The sequence below is a fragment of the Pan paniscus genome, chromosome 8, assembly GCF_029289425.2.
Source record: "Pan paniscus chromosome 8, NHGRI_mPanPan1-v2.0_pri, whole genome shotgun sequence".
Lineage (NCBI taxonomy): Eukaryota > Metazoa > Chordata > Mammalia > Primates > Hominidae > Pan > Pan paniscus.
The window spans coordinates 17,408,997-17,426,556 of NC_073257.2; the positions used below are offsets into that span (position 1 = coordinate 17,408,997).

A 17,560-nucleotide genomic window follows, 5' to 3' on the forward strand; every position below is an offset into this window, starting at 1 on the left:
TGTTGACCTTTTTTGAAGAACCAACTCATTGTTTCATTGTTGTTTATTTCTACCTTTGTAAATATTTTCTATTTTATATATCTCTTCTCTTGTCTTTATTATTTCCTTCCTTCTGTTAGATTCAGTTTCGTTCTTTTTCTAGTTCCTTAGGATGTAAAGTTAGTTTGTTGATTTTACCATGTTAGTTTTAATATAAATATTATCTATGTTGTCAATTTCTTTCATTGACATTTCAGGAAAACGAGTCAAAACGAGTCATATTTATTCTTTGACTTTTGTTTGGCATAGCTCATAGTGTTAACTACTCCAGGGAAACAAATTTGAGAAGATCAATTTTAGGCCATTTGAAAATTGGAGTCAGTGAGCATATGAGTAGATCTTACATATATGTAGAAAAAAAGGAAAGTTGGGTACTGTTTTTATATAGACCCACTCATTTATTTCTTCATTCATTCATTCATTCATTCATTGAGCCTACAGCAGTCTGAATCCTATATTCACCATTAAAAATGAATAGATGAATTGTCTTTGGTCTTTACCACAATATTAAATGGTAGAGATAGTCATGTAAGCAAATAATTATTTCAATGCAATTGGTGCTTCAATTGAGGTAACACAAGTTAGCATAGAACTACAGAGAGGAAGTGTGTGGAAGATCAGGCCAGGGTGGTGGAGACATTTTAGATGAATGCCTAAGGTTCAATAGAAAGACTGCCCAAGACGAGAGGAATATTTCAGGCAGCTTCTACAATGTTCTATATGGTGTTTCAAGGTGGAAAGAAGGCATGCACTAGGGGAGTAGCAATTCATCGGCACAACCAGAGACTAGAATGCATGGAGATGAGTGGTGGAAGATGAGGCTGAAAAGGTGGGTAGAAATCAGATCACTTTAAACACATACTAAGGAATTTGGATTTTTTTTTTTTTTTTTTTGAGACGGAGTCTCACTTTGTCACCCAGGCTGGAGTACAGTGGCGTGATCTCAGCTCACTGCAACCTTCGCCTTCTGGGTTCAAGTGATTCTCCTGCCTCAGCCTCCTGACTAGCTGGGATTACAGGCATCCACCACCACGACCAGCTAATTTTTGTATTTTTAGTAGAGACGAGGTTTCACCATGTTGGCCAGGCTGGTCTCAAACTCCTGACCTCAGGTGACATCCGCCTCAGCCTCCCAAATTTCTGGGATTACAGATGTGAGCCACTGCACCCAGCCAGGAATTTGGATTTTATCAATGAGATCATGTATGGTCTTTGAAATTTTGTCACAATTTATTCATTTATTTCACCCACATAAATTGAATCCCAATGTGTTAGTCTATGTATTGGGTTTAGGATACAAATATGAATGAAGCATCGTTTCTATTCTCAACTCTGTCAGTTGAAACACAACAAATATCAGGCACAACAAATGGAAAATGAAACGTTGAGTGTGATATGTGCTACGACTACATTCGGCACCAGAGGCCAAGAGGCAGGGAGGAAGACATGGCACAGGATATACTGGATATAAGAGAAGACATTGAGTAGTTATTTGATACGTGAGAGAAAGAAGAACAGTCAGAAATGCAAACAAAATCATGAGGCCTGGAAGAACACTATGGTCTTAAAAAGCAACCGTTTTTCCCCTCTGGCTAGAATTAGCATAGGAAAAGGAGAGGTGAGGCTAAAGATCTAAGTGTGGGGATACAATTCTGCCCGCACTTCTCATATTTCTGCCAATTCTGGGTTTTCTGAGCAAAGGCATTTACAGCCATTGTGTGAGGTGAAATTCCAGGAAAGTGAAGAATAGGGTCAGATCTCTCTTTAGATATCTTAAGGTAAAAAGAGGAAGACTGTCCTTCCTTTCTCTGAAAAAGAATGGCTTACATTACATGAGTGATCTCTCTCTGGAGAGGAGAATAGACAGGTCAGCAGTGGCTCTGTGTAAGATCAGAATTTTCTAATTTTGTGGTGTCTCCCTTAGAATGCACTCCATGCATGTGCAGGTGCCATTTGGCACTCATGGAGTTGACCTGTGGGAATTGGGGATCGAGGCATCAGATGGGGCTCTGGCTGCTGCTTTTGAAGAGTAGTGAGCCATCTTAGCTCCTGAGGCAGGGCCCTTGTGTCTTCCGCCAGTGTCTGTCTATCTATTGTCAGCAAGTATGACTGTCAGGAGCTGACTATTATATTTCTACTGGGGCAAAAACCTCAGATCCTTTCCAGTTCCTGACTTAACAGTTGGCAAGGCCTACACTATCCCCCCATGTTCCAGGCCAGTGAATTTAAACTTTAACTGACAGGAAATCTTTACAGAGATAAGTCATGATATTGGATTTGTGTTTTTAAAAGAATGAGTTAGAGGCTGGGGGTAGAAGATGAGTCCATAGGGCACTAGGCACCAGGCACCTTTGAGGTCAAGAATATGTCTTCTCTCTTCACGGTGCCATTGCAATCTTCTGACAAATAGCCCATCCAACTGCTTCTTCGTTTTTATAGACAGAAGCTGAATCTATATGGCAAGAGCCAGTTTTGATAGCTGTTGTGATGGACTCTTCATACTCTCTCTGAGGAACCTTTATGACCAAGGACAGCATTGTTGTCCTGTCTGATTCACACAAGGGGAACCTCATAGTGGCTGCCAACTTTTTTGATTGCACCTCTATCAGTAAAGCTTTTTGAATTTGCATAGAAATATATCCATATTTATTGATTTATTACTATATGAATGTACTGCTTTACTAATACAATGTATACATTATTAAATACTCTTAGAGCATCTGAAGATTAAATTTAAAAATCGAAAAATAAGAGCTTTATTAATAACCCAAACTCTGTGCTTTCTCTAATATATTGTGATTAATACCAAATTCTTTTCAAAGCAATGGTATGAATATGCTTTATTGGCTTTTTTTGTTGGTCCTTCTTGATTTAATGCTTTTTGACCTAGAAATGTGAACTTTGGGATTCTACATTCAGTTTAATTTGAAATACGGTTTTCATGGCAGTCAACTGCAGCTAAGGATGCCTCATAGAGATGCTTCGATGCACATAGGGGAAGTCCGTCTTTGGGTCCTCTTCATAAATCATGGTATGGTTTTCTCAGTCCCCTTTACCATTTGTATAATTTTTGAAATTTGACCAGTACATTATAATCTCCTCTGATATGCTCTTGATATGTAATTGTAATCAATCAGGCTCAAAACTTACAAAACATTTTATTTGGAAGATTTTTAAACAGATTAAAACACTCTATCCAAAACTTTTAAAGTGTTCAGGAAATTTTTGTAGGTGCCACACTTCTATCATTTTAACAACAAAATCTCACAGTGACAGAAATATTTTCAGACATCTATTTCAACCTTAAGAAAGAAGATTTAATGTGTTATTTAATTTAAAAAAACTCTAAAAACTAATCATCATCCCAGAGCACATTAGCAAATATAGAACATTTTTTTGGGAGGGGAGTAAAAATGTGCAATATGTCTTCTTCTTCTTTTTCTTTTCTTGAGATGGAGTCTCACTCCATTGCCCAGGATGGAGTGCAATGGCGTGATCTTGGCTCACTGCAACCTCTGCCTCCTGGGTTAAAGCGATTCTTGTGCCTTAGCCTACCAAGCAGCTGGGATTACAGTTGCACCACCGCGCCCAGCTAATTTTTGTATTTTTATTAGCGATGGGGTCTCACCATTTTGGCCAGGCTGGTCTCAAACTCCTGACCTCAAGTGATCCTCCCACCTCGGTCTCCCAAAGTGCTAGGATTACAGGCATGAACCACCGCACCTGGCCAATATGTCTTTATAGTCAAAAATTCTTTGAAATAATTTACCATAGATAAGTGAACTTTTTGTGTGTGGCCTAAAAGATAAATTCCTTCACTCACTTTTTGATGGAGTTGTTTGTTTTTTTCTTGTAAATTTGTTGGAGTTCTTTGTAGATTCTGGGTATTATATATATAAATTAATATTATATATATTATATATATAAATTAATATTATATATATTATATATATAAATTAATATTATATATAATATATATAAATATAGCATATTCCGCTATATTTTAATGATCTTGTTTTAATAAAATTAACACACTGAAGACATTATCCATCCAGGATTAATGGAGTTTATGAGACATTTATATATTTTCTTATAAAATATGAAAAATTAATGCTGCATTGTGTATTACTTTTTAATTAAATGCCTCCTTTAAAAATCTTTATAGAGATGGGCAGAGGGAAGAGGGAAGAGAAAGGGAAGAGAGAAAAGGATGATGAAGTCTATTCAATAAGTTAGCTTCCAAACTCTTCTAGAAGCAGTTCACTTTAATTTAAATAAAATAGACTTCAAATTGTAAATTAGACTCTTAAAGTAAGACATTGCCAAGGTAACCATGATATAAACTGTGTGGCTCATATGATTTCTGTAAAACAAGGATATGAATGAAAGGATTATTAATAAGATCCCATTGACTGAAGTTGGGGAAAAAAATAGGTGAATACTCTCAAATTAATTAAAGCTAGGTTAAGTAATTAAAAAAGTAAGACTTAAAATCTCTAATTGTTGGCACAGAAGCAGAACACTTATTTCTGCAGAGAAAAAATATTAAAATCTTTGACATTCTACAAATGAGATTACAAGGAAAATTAAAAATTTGTGTGAATATATGAGCATTAACAATGTCTTTATAAAGAAAACAATCTAAAAGAGGAGAAAGATGGCAAGTATTTAACAGCCATACTGCAAAAAAATTGTATTTAAGTTTAAAGGAAAAACTTTAGGACCTCAATGGATAAATGAGAAAATGATATAAATAACAGTAATTGAAAATGAAATAGCTAATCAACAAATAATTGAAAAGTATATATTGTTACTCCTAATTCAAGAATTAAAAATGAAAGCTATGGTGTAGGTATTTACAAAACTTGTTTATAGGAAAAAGTGGGTAACATATTTTTTACTAGCAATGGTGTGTCAAAAGAGGTGTTACCACAAACTGCTTGTTCTTTCCAGGAAAATATCCCAAAGAATTAAAAAAGAAGAAAGCTGTGAATTAAACCCCAAAGCCCACTACTGGAGAATGAGTAAGTGAATTTTTTTAAATATATATATATTTTTTATTATACTTTAAGTTCTAGTGTACATGTGTACAACGTGCAGGTTTGTTACATATGTATACATGTGCCATGTTGGTGTGTTGCACCCATTAACTCTTCATTTACATTAGGTATATCTCCTAATGCTATCCCTCCCCACTCCCCCCACCTCACAACAGGCCTTGGTGTGTGATGTTCACCTTCCTGTGTCCAAGTGTTCTCATTGTTCAATTCCCACCTATGAGTGAGAACATGCGGTGTTTGGTTTTTTGTCCTTGCAATAGTTTGCTGAGAATGATGGTTTCCAGCTTCATCCATGTCCCTACAAAGGACATGAACTCATCATTTTTTATGGCTGCATAGTATTCCATGGTGTATATGTGCCACATTTTCTTAATCCAGTCTATCATTATTGGACATTTGGGTTGGTTCCAAGTCTTTGCTATTGTGAATACTGCCGCAGTAAACATACATGTGCATGTGTCTTTATAGCAGCATGATTTATAATCCTTTGGGTATTTACCCAGTAATGGGATGGCTGGGTCAAATGGTATTTCTAGTTCTAGATCCCTGAGGAATCACCACACTGTCTTCCACAATGGTTGAACTAGTTTACAGTCCCACCAACAGTGTAAAAGTGTTCCTATTTCTCCACATCCTCTCCAGCACCTGTTGTTTCCTGACTTTTTAGTGATCGCTATTCTAACTGGTGTGAGATGGTATCTCATTGTGGTTTTGATTTGCATTTCTCTGATGGCCAGTGATGGTGAGCATTTTTTCATGTGTCTTTTGGCTGCATAAATGTCTTCTTTTGAGAAGTGTCTGTTCATATCCTTCACTCACTTTTTGATGGGGTTGTTTGTTTTTTTCTTGTAAATTTGTTGGAGTTCTTTGTAGATTCTGGATATTAGCCCTTTGTCAGATGAGTAGATTGCAAAAATTTTCTCCCATTCTGTAGGTTGCCTGTTCACTCTGATGGTAGTTTCTTTTGCTGTGCAGAAGCTCTTTAGTTTAATTAGATCCCATTTGTCAATTTTGGCTTTTGTTGCCATTGTTTTTGGTGTTTTAGACATGAAGTCCTTGCCCATGCCTATGTCCTGAATGGTATTGCCTAGGTTTTCTTCTAGGGTTTTTATGGTTTTAGGTCTAACATTTAAGTCTTTAATCCATCTTGAATTAATTTTTGTATAAGGTGTAAGGAAGGGATCCAGTTTCAGCTTTCTACATATGGCTAGCCAGTTTTCCCAGCACCATTTGTTGAATAGGGAATCCTTTCCCCGTTTCTTGTTTTTGTCAGGTTTGTCAAAGATCAGATAGTTGTAGATGTGTGGTATTATTTCTGAGGGCTCTCTTCTGTTCCATTGGTCTATATCTCTGTTTTGGTACCAGTACCATGCTGTTTTGGTTACTGTAGCCTTGTAGTATAATTTGAATTCAGGTAGTGTGATGCCTCCAGCTTTGTTCTTTTGGATTAGGATTGACTTGGCAATGCATGCTCTTTTTTGGTTCCATATGAACTTTAAAGTAGTTTTTTCCAAATCTGTGAAGAAAGTAATTGGTAGCTTGATGGGATGACATTGAATCTATAAATTACCTTGGGCAGTATGGCCATTTTCACGATATTGATTCTTCCTATCCATGCACATGGAATGTTCTTCCGTTTGTTTGTATCCTCTTTTATTTTGTTGAGCAGTGGTTTGTAGTTCTCCTTGAAGAGGTCCTTCACATCCCTTGTAAGCTGGATTCCTAGGTGTTTTATTTTCTTTGAAGCAATTGTGAATGGGAGTTCACTCATGATTTGGCTCTCCATTAGACACACATAGGCTCAAAATAAAGGGATGGAGGAAGACCTGCCAAGCAAATGGAAAACAAAAAAAAGGCAGGGGTTGCAATCCTAGTCTCTGATAAAATGGACTTTAAACCAACAAAGATCTAAAGAGACAAGGCCATTACATAATGATAAAGGGATCAATTCAACAAGAAGAGCTAACTATCCTAAATACATATGCACCCAATATAGGGGCACCCAGATTCATAAAGCAAGTCCTTAGAGACCTACAAAGAGACTTAGACTCCCACACAATAATAATGGGCGACTTTAACACCCCACTGTCAACATTAGACAGATCAACGAGACAGAAAGTTAGCAAGGATATCCAGGAATTGAACTCAGCTCTGCACCAAGTGGACCTAATAGACATCTACAGAACTCTCCACCCCAAATCAACAGAATATACATTCTTCTCAGCACCACACCGCACTTATTCCAAAACTGACCACATAGTTGGAAGTAAAGCACTCCTCAGCAAATGTAAAAGAACAGAAATTATAACAAACTGTCTCTCAGACCATAGTGCAATCAAACTAGAACTCAGGATTAAGAAAGTCACTCAAAACCACTCAACTACATGGAAACTGAACAACCTGCTCCTGAATGACTACTGGGTACGTAACAAAATGAAGGCAGAAATAAAGATGTTCTTTGAAACCAATGAGAACAAAAACACAACATACCAGAATCTCTGGGACACATTTAAAGCAATGTGTAGAGGGAAATTTATAGCACTAAATGCCCACAGGAGAAAGCAGGAAAGATCTAAAATTGACACCCTAACATCACAATTAAAAGAACTAGAGAAGCAAGAGCAAACACATTCAAAAGCTAGCAGAAGGCAAGAAATAACTAAGATCAGAGCAGAACTGAAGGAGATAGAGTCACAAAAAACCCTTCAAAAAATCAATGAATCCAGGAGCTGGTTTTTTGAAAAGATCAACAAAATTGATAGACCACTAGCAAGACTAATAAAAATCAATGAATCCAGGAGCTGGTTTTTTGAAAAGATCAACAAAATTGATAGACCACTAGCAAGACTAATAAAGAAGAAAAGAAAGAAGAATCAAATAGATGCAATAAAAAATGATAAAGGGGATCTCACCACCGATCCCACAGAAATACAAACTACCATCAAAGAATACTACAAACACCTCTACACAAATAAACTAGAAAATCTAGAAGAAATGGATAAATTCCTCGACACATAAACCCTCCCAAGACTAAACCAGGAAGAAGTTGAATCTCTGAATATACCAATAACAGGCTCTGAAATTGAGGCAATAATTAATAGCTTACCAACCAAAAAAAGCCCAGGACCAGACGGATTCACAGCTGAATTCTACCAGAGGTACAAGGAGGAACTGGTACCATTCCTTCTGAAACTATTCCAATCAATAGAAAAAGAGGGAATACTCCCTAACTCATTTTATGAGGCCAGCATCATCCTGATACCAAAGCCTGGCAGAGACACAACAAAAAAAGAGAATTTTAGACCAATATCCCTGATGAAATCGATGCAAAAATCCTCAATAAAATACTGGCAAACCGAATCCAGCAGCACATCAAAAAGCTTATCCACCATGATCAAGTGGGCTTCATCCCTGGGATGCAAGGCTGGTTCAACGTATGCAAATCAATAAACATAATCCAGCATATAAACAGAATCGAAGACAAAAACCACATGATTATCTCAATAGATGCAGAAAAGGCCTTTGACAAAATTCAACAGCCCTTCATGCTAAAAACTCTCAATAAATTAGGTATTGATGGGACATATCTCAAAATAATAAGAGCTATTTATGACAAACCCACAGCCAATATCATACTGAATGGGCAAAAACTGGAAGCATTCCCTTTGAAAACTGGCACAAGGCAGGGATGCCCTCTCTCACCACTCCTATTCAACATAGTGTTGGAAGTTCTGGCCAGGGCAATCAGGCAGGAGAAAGAAATAGAAGGTATTCAATTAGGAAAAGAGGAAGTCAAATTGTCCCTGTTTGCAGATGACATGATTGTATATCTAGAAAACCCCATCGTCTCAGCCCAAAATCTCCTTAAGCTGGTAAGCAACTTCAGCAAAGTCTCAGGATACAAAATCAATGTGCAAAAATCACAAGCATTCTTATACACCAATAACAGAGTAAGTGAATTATAGTGTGTTCATGTTGAGTCCCTTGTGTGGGCCAGTCTTCCAACAAGGCTATCCTTCTTGTAATAACTTCCTTTCTTTTTGCAGAGATACAGTAATAAGTTCATGAGTGAAAAATTAAATATTCCTACATATCTATGTACCAAAATCCCAATTTGAATAAAGAGTTAACTATGAGTAAAACTACAGAAAAATTAGAAAGGAATATAGATGAATATTTGTTATTTGGCCTAAAAGTAAAGGAAGGAACGATGGGGTGTAAAAAGGGTGAATAAAGTTACTCTCTAACACATTAAAAACAGATATGTCCAAACTTCACATTAAACAAATTAAAAGTCAAATAACCATACTGCAAGAAAAACACTTCTATCTCATTTAAAAGACAAAACAAAAATAATACATAAAACAGATCTTTTAAATCATTAAGAAAATGAAAAATTTAAAAAGATGGTATTGGAGTGATACTAGTAACTAACAATTATTGATTATAGTTAGTACCCTGTGCTCTATATTTATTCCTCAGAATAATCCTTTGCACTGGGTACTGTTGATACCAATAACAAATTTTAGAAGATAGGTAGAAGTCAAGTAATTTGTCAAAGATTATAATAGATAGTAAACATTGAAGCTAGCATTTGAACCTGGGCCATAAAGTAAATGAACAGGTAATTTTCAGAAGAAGAAAATTCCAAAAGCCAGTAAGCAAATTAATGATAATTGAAATAAAAGTGAATCTGACAATGAATTTCCCTTTTCCCCACTCAAACTAGCAAAAGTAAAACATTGACAAGTGAAGAAAAAGAAAATCCCTCAATACATATTAAGTTTGTGGAAAAATAGCCCTTTCAGTGACTTTTGGTAGGACTATAAATTTATATAGGTCTCCTAGAGATAATTGGTATTAAGTTTCAAAATCTTTAAAAATGTGCATAATTATAAATTGGTAGGACTTGAGCCTTTAATCACTGAAGCTTAACAAAAAGAGTCCACCCCAACCCAACTGTTGCCACCACATGCTCAAGTTAGAGAGTTATGTTGCTAAAGAAAAATTGTATTCATCATTATTCATTTGGAATTCTGGGGGAAAATTTAAATTTTATGTTGAAAACAATTTCTAGAAAGGATTGTTTTCCCCTAGGGTTCTTTTGGTCAATCTCCTTCTCTCTCAAACTTACTGAATTCTTACTGTTTTGTAACTAGCAATACCAAATCCCAGGACAGACGTGAAGTTTCTGTCATTCAGTTTCAGAGAACAGCATGTATATTGGGCCATTGTTTTTCACTGTCCAGGCTAAATAGGTCTGATTATATTTCAGCAAAGTGATCCTCTTTATCATTTCCACTTCCTCCTTCCTGTGCTCTGAGACAGATTTTATGTTTGAATTACATAATAAAAGGTAGGAGTGGTTAAATCTAGAGCCACATCCACATTCTTTTGACGGTGGACTAGAAAAGAATCCAAAAAGAGGACGCGTAGCACTGGAACCAGTTTTCTGGTTTTCTTTTAAATTAAACTGCATTTTGAGATGATTATAGATACACAGGAAGTTGCAAAAAATAATTCAGAGTCTGCCCTTTATTCAGATTCCCTGAATGTTACCATCTTGCAAACCTATATAGTAAGTTATCACAAATGTAGCTGCCCAAGGGGTTCACCTTGCTTGCTGCCTAGGCGGAGCCAATTCATCAAGACAGGGAAATTGCAATAGAGAATGAGTAATTCACGCAGAGCCAGCTGTGCAGGAGACCGGTGTTTTATTATTACTCAAATCAGTCTCTCGGAGCATTCAGAGAGCAGAGTTTTGTTTTTGTTTTTGTTTTTGTTTTTGTTTTTGTTTGAGATAGAGTCTCGCTGTCGCCCAGGCTGGAGTGCAGTGGCGCCATCTCGGCTCACTGCAGGCTCCGGGAGCAGAGTTTTTAAGGATAACTTGGCGGGTGGGGGGAAGCCAGTGAGCCAGGAGTGCTGAGTAATTAGAGATGAAATCACAGGGAGTCAAAGCTGCCTTCTTGTGCTCGGTCATTTCCTGGGTGGGGGCCACAATATCAGATGAGTCAGTTTACTGATCTGAGTGGGGCCAGCTGATCCATCAAGTGCAGGGTCTGCAAAATACCCAGGCACTTAGGAGCAGTTTACGGAGGGTCAGAATCTTGTAGCCTCCAGCTGCATGACTCCTCAACCATAATTTCTAGTCTTGTGGCTAATGTTAATCCTACAAAGGCAAATCTAGTCCCCAGGCAAGAAGGAGGTCTGCTGTGGGAAAGGGCTGTTACCGTCTTTGTTTAAACTATAAACTAAGTTACTCCCAAAGTTAGTTCAACCTACCCTCAGGAATGAACAAGGACAACTTGGGGGTTAGAAGCAAGATGGAGTCAGTTAAGTTAGATCTGTTTCACTGTCTCAGTCATAATTTTGCAAAGGTGGATTCACAACCAGGATATTGATATTGATATTGTCTTAGACTTCTCCAGTTTTGGTTGCATTCCTTGGTGTCTGTGTGTGTGTTCACTGTTGTACAATTTTTCACACATTCACGTTTCCATCTCCACAGTCAAGGTACAAAACATTTCCGTCACCATGAGGGCCCTCCCTGTCACCATTTTCTAATTGCACTCAGCTGTCTTCTGCCTCTGCTGCCTCCTTAACCCCTGGCAACTAGTATGTTCTTCATTCCTATAATTTTGTTATTTTACAAATTCAGTATAAGTGGAATTACATACTATGTAACTTTTTTGGACTGGCATTCCTCTGTCACCGCAATTACCTTGCCATTCAGCCAAGGTGTTGGATGTGCCAATAGTCAGTTTATTTTCATTGCTGAGTAGGATTGCATGGCAAAGATAACGCCATTCATCCATTGAAGAACTTGACTAGTTTCTTTTTAACCCACAGTTCTAGCATTGCTTTCAACTCTGTGTAGCAGTGATAAGAACAGCGTTGGCCTTCCAGTGTTTTTCCTTCCTTTTCCAAGCCATGTGTTACTTGATGTGACTCATTGTCTGGGCTTTGTCAAAGTGAGAGGCAGCGTCCTCAGGGTCCGTCTTTCTTATCTTTGTAACGAAAACCTTGGAGCATTTCAAGTTTGCAGCTTTCCTATTTTGGTGACTCTTGAAACCTCACTGTGATACATATACTGCCCCCAGAGCAGGCACACTCTAATAATGGCTCCAGTTTTAAGATGGTGCAGCTTAGTAGGAGACTGGATCGTTGGGGGTTTGGGAAATAATGTGGGCTCTTTCTATGGAGTAATGCAGCTGTATAAACTCCAGGCAGCTTCCTAAACTGGGGTCAGTCCTGTAAATACTGTAAGATTCTCCACTATCAAAGACTACAGCGGTCTGTGGTGGCAATGCCAGCTTCTGGGTTCCTGTTGCTTACTTTTTTCCCACAGAGAGAAGTTCTTCCTGGTTCTGAGCTGATCCTGACTGGATGACAGAGTGGCAGAGGCAGCGTGTTTTATTCCTTTCTCTATATGGCCATCCTGAGTCTCTTTGCTCCACAGAGTTTCTCTCATCCATTATCTAAAGACTCTACAGCTCTCCTTTAGTTGCTCTGGTCAAAATGTAGTTGTTTCTTCATCGCTTTGGTCTGTTTTTGTGGGTGGGGAGAAGTGTAGGAACCTCTAGTCAGTTATCTTGCTGACATAAGCCCTTGGAATTTTCTATGTAGTCAGTCACATCACCTGCAAATGGAAACAGTTTTCTTTCTTGTGATATGTATGCCTTTTATCTACTTTTCTTGTCTTACTGTATTGGCTAAAACTTTTAGCACTGTGTTTAAAAAGAGTGCTGAGAGTGGACATTCTTGCTTTTTTCCCAGTCTTAGGGACAAAGAATTCAGCTTAGCTGTAGGTTATTGCAGATGTTCTTTATCAAGTTTAGAAAGTTATCCTGTAGTCCTATTTTCTGAAAGTTTTAATTATGGATGGATGTTAAATTTTGTCAAATGCTTTCACTACATCAATTGATATGATCATGTGACTTTCTTCTTTAGTTTTTTAGTATGATGGATTATATTAACTGATTTTTGAACATTGAACCAGCCCTGTATCCTTGATATAAGCTATACTTGGTTTTTGTGTATAATTCTTTTTATATTTTTTTAAATTCTATTTGCTAATATTTTGTTGAGGATGTTCACATCTATATTTTTGAGAGATATTGTTCTTAGTTTTATTTCTTTCTTCCTTTCCGTTTTTGTCTCATTTTCATATTGGGGTAATGCTAGCTCTGTAAAATGAACTGGGAAGTGTTCCCTCCTCTTTTGTTTTCTGAAGCGATTGTATAGAATTGGTGTTTATTCTTCTATAAACATTTATAAGCAATCCCCAGTGAAATTGGACATGGAGACTTCTATTTGGGAGTTTTAAAATTATAAACTCAATTTAGTAATAGGGCTATTCAAATGATCTATTTTATGTTGGGTGAGTTGTGGTAGCTTGGGTATTTTTCAGGGGAATTGGTCCATTATATAACTTGTGAAGTGTATGTGTGGAGTTGTTTGTAGTACCCCATTACCATCCTGTTTATTTCTACAGGATCTATAGCATAATTCCCTGTTGCATTCCTTATGTTGGTAGTCTATATTTTCTCTCTTTTTTTATGTCAGTCTTGCTAGAAGCTTGCTTGAACTTTATCTTTTCAAACAACCAATTCTTTGCTTCATTTTTTTTCTCTGTTTTTTTCTTTTCAATTTCATTGATTTCAGCTCCTCTATTTATTATTTCCATAGTTCTGCTTGCTTTGGGTTATTTTGCTCTACCTTTTCTAGGTTCTTGAGATAAGAGCTTAGATAGTTGATTTAAGACTTTTCCCCTTTTTTCTATAAACCCTCCTCTTGGCACTACTTTAGCTGTGTTCTACACAATTTGATATGTTGCGTTTTTATTTTCATTCAGTTCAATGTACTTTTTTATTTCGCTCAAGACTTCCTGTTTTACCCGTGGATTATTTAGAAGTGTGTTGTGTAATTTCCAAGAGTTTGGTGACTTTCATGTTACTGTTCTGTTTTTGGTTTCTAATTTGATTCATTTTTCGTTGGATAACATACTCCGTATAATTTCAATTAATTTCTATTTGTTCAGGTTTTTATAATTTTGGTTATTTTCTAGATGTTGTGGTTTGTTTTATGGCCAGAATATGGTCTGCTTGATTATGCGATTTGGGAATTTGAAAAGAATCTGTTTTGTGCTATTGTTAGGTAGAATGCTCTATAAATCCCAGTTAGATCCTGTTGGATGCAATTTGATTAATACATAGCATTTTTTGGTGTTTCTCTTTGTATAGCATTGGTTGCTATTGGTATTACATTACATACACACAATTATCACAGTGTATTGGTATCATTATCTTATCACTTTGAAAGAAGTACAAAATCCTTACCTCCCTTCATGTTCCTTTACCCTCCCCCATTTATAATAGAATTTCATTACATATTTCTACCACATCCATTTAAAACCATATAAGACATTTAGTTTTTGTTTCAATTGCCAAACATCATTTAGAAAACTCAAGAGGGCAAGAACAATCTACTGCGTTTACCCATATTTTTGCTTGCGTATTTGTTCTTTTTTTCTTCCTGATGTTACAAGGTTCTATTTTTTTTTCCATTTTCTTTCTGTTTAGAGAACTTACTTTAGCCGTTATTTTAGGTTAGGTCTTCTGGAAAAAAAATCTTTTATTTTACCTTCTTCTGCAAATGCCTTGATGTCTCTTTTATTTTGAAAGATATTTTTGCTGGATGCAAGATTCTGGATTGAAAATTATTTTCTTTCAGCATTTGAAAATTATTGTTACTTGCCTCCATGGTTGTTTGATGATAAATTCACAATTATTTGAATTCTTTTTTTTTCTGTAGGTTAGGTGACATTTTTCTCTTGCTTTTTCACAAGCTTTTCTTTTAGTTTTCATGCATTTAATTATGATGTGTCTTGGTGTGCATTTCTTTTGGTTTATATTGTTTGAAGATCACTTATCTTCTTACTCTGTAGGTTTATGTGTATTTCTAAATTTGAAAAGCTTTCAGCAGTTAAAGTAGCCATTATTTCTCTAAGCACTTTTCCAGCCCACCCTTTGCTTCCTTTCTTTTCAGGATTTGATGGCATGAACGTTAAGTCTTTTGTTATAGTTCTACAAGTCCTTGAAGCTCTGTTCCTTTTCTTCTGTCTCTTTTCTCCCTGTTGCTCCTCTTGGATGATTTATATTGCTTTATCTTCCAGATCAGTAATTATCTCCTCTATTTCTTATGTTATGCTATTGATTCCATTGATTAAAATTTTAATTTTGTGTATTGTGTTTTTCAGTTCTAAAATTTCCAAATCTGGTTATTCATTTATCTTCTATTTCTTTTCTAAAACTTTCTAATTTTTTGTTGAAACTTTTTGTTTTTTCATTTGTTGCAAGTGTGTTTATAATTGTTTGTTGAAACATTTTTACAATGGTTGCTTTAAAATCTTGGTCAGATAATTATAATATCTTGATCATCTGGGTGTACCATCTGTTGCTTATCTTTATTTATTCAACTTGAGACCATCCTTGTTCTTGGTATGATAAGTAACTTTTAAAATTAAAACCTGGACATTTTGGGTGTTATATATTAAGTTTTACATTCATTTATAATATCTAATATATTTGTATAGTGTGGATAATTCACAGAAAAGAAAAAATGCTCAAGAACTACAAACAAGTAAAAAAAGTAGATTTTGCAAATTTGAAGGTATACCAAATTATTAGCATTTTTTTGAGAGATTCACATCCATTGTGATCACCCCTTCCAGGGATGTCAGCATTTTAGCCTCAGTGAGATGGGAAAGAAACAAAAAAGCAAATGCGAAGGCTGCAGCAGATTAGGTTATTTCAAATACATCTTTATTTTGGCAGTTGTGGGGGTGGGGTGGGGGCGGGAATCAAGAGAAAACTAGGTTTAGATACTTTTATTTTCTGAGCCGGGGTCTTAGGCCAACTTGTGACTGAGCAGGCTAATCAATCTGGAATAAACAAGAAAACTTCCCATCCATGAGATATTCTCTATTCATCTCAACCCAAATCAATAAACTCTGGAACAACCACAGACTCTTTTCTTTATATTCATCAAGAAATGGATAATCTGGGTGATGAGAAAAGCTGAAAAGGAAAGGGAAAGTCTTAGTCAATTCATTGTTTCTGGGCTCATAAAGACAGAGTTCTGTTAAACTGGTGTGAGCCTACAATTAACACAGTTTTCTTTGTGAGTTAAGTACAAACCCAACTAGTTTTATGATAATAACATACTATTGCATGATGCTGTTTTGAATACACTGTGGAAAATAAATATACCTACACACGTGGGCACACATTTGCAAATATACCAGTGCATTCCATTTTTGCAATATGTCATTCTACAGCTTGAGGAGATAAACTATTTGTGTTTATATTTTGAACCTCCAGGAGGGCAGAAACAAATTCTCTCTTTTTTAAAACAATGCTTAGTCTGATTTAATATATAAAGTTAATAAATATTTTAAGGTGATAATGAGGAAGGTGATAAAATTATTACTGTTCAATGTATGTCAAACATTCAGAAATGATTTGTCTATGACTTTTCTTGGGAGAAAATTTTATATTATACCTAGAGAGAGATACAGTGGTTAGAAGATGAAGTCACTTCAATGGGGTAGTTCCATTTTAGCAAGGGGGATACAAATTCTTTCTGTATATGAAGTAATAATTTTTGACATAGAAAATGCCAAGTCATTGAATAGTTATTGTTGATTAATATTACTGATATTTATTGTTAGGGGTTCCTGCCTGCATCTCCACTCTCTGTTACCCCTACCCTGTTTCTCATTTTATTATGTTATTTATTCAACCAATATGTATTGAGTACCCAGGGAGAGACTAGTTTAAGAACAAAAACAAAACAAAAACCCTGCCCTTAGAATCTAACACTCTAATGTGGTAAAGATAAAATAAGCTAAATAAACTAGTAAAATATATGGTGTGTAAGTTAGGGATATGTGTCAAGCACAAAAATAAATCAGAATAGAGAGAAAGGCTCTTCTAGGATGAGTTGCATTTTTAGATAAGTGACAGAGAAGGCATCATCGAGTGATACATGAGTGAAGACCTGAAGGATGTAAAGGAGTGAGCAATCCTGCTCTATGGGGAAAGAGCTTTCTGGGCAGGGGGAATGGCCAGTGGAAAGGCCCTAAGACAGGCCTGACATATGTCAGTGATGTGGTTTGGCTGTGTCCCCACCCAAATCTCATCTTGAATTGTAACTCCCACAATTCCCATGTGTCGTTGGAGGAACCCAGTGGGAGGTGGTTGAATTATGAGGGTGGGTTTTTCCTGCGCTGTTCTTGTGATAGTGAATGAGTCTCACGAGATCTGATGGTTTTAACAACAGGAGTTTCTCTACACAGGCTCTCTTTTTGCCTGCTGCCATCCATGTAAGACGCGACTTGTTTCTCCTTGCCTTCTGTCATGATTGTGAGGCTTCCCCAGACACTTGGAACTGTAAGTCCA

General features: G+C 36.4%; 1 protein-coding gene across 1 annotated transcript in view; it reads left to right on the forward strand.

The window, feature by feature from the left end:
• Positions 1 to 17,560, forward strand: part of AKR1E2 (aldo-keto reductase family 1 member E2) — a 130,009-nt gene that overhangs the window by 32,124 nt on the left and 80,325 nt on the right. The window contains exons 12-14 of the mRNA XM_003827773.5: positions 2,988 to 3,070; positions 4,993 to 5,063; positions 17,458 to 17,551. The gene's annotated coding sequence lies outside the window, so the exon portion shown is untranslated. The remainder of the gene's footprint in view (positions 1 to 2,987; positions 3,071 to 4,992; positions 5,064 to 17,457; positions 17,552 to 17,560) is intronic.